Genomic DNA, 2,788 nt, shown 5'->3' on the forward strand with positions numbered 1-2,788 from the left:
TGTGGGTCCCTCGCGTCGCCCCCTGACCTACCCTTCCGCCTACATATGGCCTTCGTCGCGAATATCCCAGTACCGAGAGCCACGATACGGAAAACCTTTCAGAGACGCCGCCGCCGCCAATCCCATCTCGGAGGATTCAGGAGATCGCCTCCGGCACCCTGCCGGAGAGGGGAATCATCTCCCGGAGGACTCTTCATTGCCATGATCGCCTCCAGAGTGATGTGTGAGTAGTTCACCCCTGGACTATGGGTCCATAGCAGTAGCTAGATGGTTGTCTTCTCCTCATTGTGCTATCATTGTCGGATCTTGTGAGCTGCCTATCGTGATCAAGATCATCTATTTGTAATGCTACATGTTGCGTTTGTTGGGATCCGATGAATATGGAATGCTATGTTATGTTGATTATCAATCTATCTATGTGTTGTTTATGATGTTGCATGCTCTCCGTTATTAGTAGAGGTTCTGGCCAAGTCGTTACTTGTAACTCCAAGAGGGAGTATTTATGCTCGATAGTGGGTTCATGCCTCCATTAAATCTGGAACAGTGACAGAAAGTTCTAAGGTTCTGGATGTATTGTTGCCACTAGGGATAAAACATCAATGCTATGTCTAAGGATATTTGTGTTGATTACATTACGCACCATACTTAATGCAATTTTCTGTTGTTTGCAACTTAATACTGGAAGGGGTGCGGACGCTAACCCGAAGGTGGACTTTTTAGGCATAGATGCATCTTTGGATAGCGGTCTATGTACTTTGTCGTAATGCCCAATTGAATTTCACACTACTCATCATAACATGTATGTGCATTGTCATGCCATCTTTATTTGTCAATTGCCCAACTGTAATTTGTTCACCCAACATGTTATTTCTTATCGGAGAGACACCACTAGTGAACTGTGGACCCCGGTCCATTCTTTTACATCGAATACAATCTACTGCAATACTTGTTCATACTGTTTTCTTCAAACATCATCATCCACACTATACATCTAATCATTTGTTACAGCAAGCCGGTGAGATTGACAACCTCACTGTCACGTTGGGGCAAAGTATTTTGGTTGTGTTGTGCAGGTTCCACGTTGGCGCCGGAATCCCTGGTGTTGCGCCGCACTACACTCCGCCACCATCAACCTTCAACGTGCTTCTTGGCTCCTACTGGTTCGATAAACCTTGGTTTCTTACTGAGGGAAAACTTGCTGCTGTACGCATCACACCTTCCTCTTGGGGTTCCCAACGGACGCGTGCTGGACGCGTATCACGTAGCAAACAACTATGAACTATGGTTTACCTTAAACAAGGTCTAACCCTAACTTGGGGGTGTCTTGGGCACTTATATAGGGTTCAGGACGACCAGGGGTCGAAACTAAGGAATACAAACCGAGCCAGATCGGGATTCGGCCAAAACTGACTTGTATAGATCTAGCGGGTAGCTCGGTAGGATCGGGCCTAGCATCGGTCCATCCAACAACCACCGGGTGAGGCACCGGGCTGTCACCGGGCGGGCGTACTATGCCCCAGAATGGTGCCCCAGTGGGCACCGACATGGAAGCCGGCAGCGCCAGGCGTGGCGCCGGGCCATCCGGTGTAGCGGTCGGTCATGTCGGGCACGACACCGGTCTTGGTGTCTTCTTCTCCCTTCTCCACGCATGCATCCCTCTCCTCCCTCGCGCGTCCGTCGATTGTCTTCACGTACAACACCATGTCCAGCTGCTTCTCTCCTTCTCGTGCTTTGCTTGTTCTTCCATGAAACCTATCCATACATGCATGCACAAACTTAGATAGTACAAAGTTCTCATCAAACAAAGCATTACTTTCAACCAGGAAGGAATTCACCTTATAATAGTCATCAATTAGACTTAATATTTCTTTCCAGTTCAAGCATGTACAATCATCATATTCCCTGAGCGTGCCCTCATCAGTTTATATTTGAAATATTCAAACATTTTTTTAGCACTTTTCATGTTATAAGTTTTTCCATTTGAATTAGTATTCAAAACTTATGAAGGTTTAAAAAGTTTATATTTGAAATATTCAAACATTTCTGAACTCTTTTTATATTATAAGTTTTTTCATTTGAATTAGTATTCAAATTTACAAAGGTTTTAAAAAGTTTATATTTGAAATATTCAAACATTTATGAGCAATTTTCATATTAAAAGTTTTTAAATTTGAATTAGTATTTCAAAGTTATGAAGATTTGAAAAATAAATAGGTGATTATTCGAAAACTGCGAGGCGCGAGGGACCCGTGCGTAATTTGCCTTCATAACTTAAGGACCTATCTGCAAAATGATAGAACATGCACCGTCCAATGCTGCCACATCAGTCTGGAGACTGTAAGAAATGCAAAAAAAATAAAGGGGGAGCCTAATCTAACCTCCTTCTGTACCATAAAGAAAAGATATATTTTTTTCTTTCTACTTCTATAAAAAGAAGTGCTTCTTTCGAAAATGGTGAATGGAACCTGGGTGCGCGCGCACCCATTTACAAAAAGTTCAAAAATGCTATTTAAAAGTTTCAAAAAAATGTGAAGTAAATTTTTGCATGTAGATATTATGTTGATACTTACTCGTGTGTGTTTTCACGGAGAAATACCATTGTGTGTGACCTACACAAAAATGACAAAATGCAAATTCCTATTCCCGTGAATAGTACAAATTTCTGTTCACTATTCTCATTTGGACATTTTGTCATTTTTGTGCAGGTCACACACAATGATATTTTTTCGTGAAAACTCACACGAGTAAGTATCAACATAATATGTACATGCAAAATTTTACTTCACAT

This window comes from Lolium rigidum, chromosome 6 (genome assembly GCF_022539505.1).
Source record: "Lolium rigidum isolate FL_2022 chromosome 6, APGP_CSIRO_Lrig_0.1, whole genome shotgun sequence".
In the NCBI taxonomy this organism is placed as follows: domain Eukaryota; kingdom Viridiplantae; phylum Streptophyta; class Magnoliopsida; order Poales; family Poaceae; genus Lolium; species Lolium rigidum.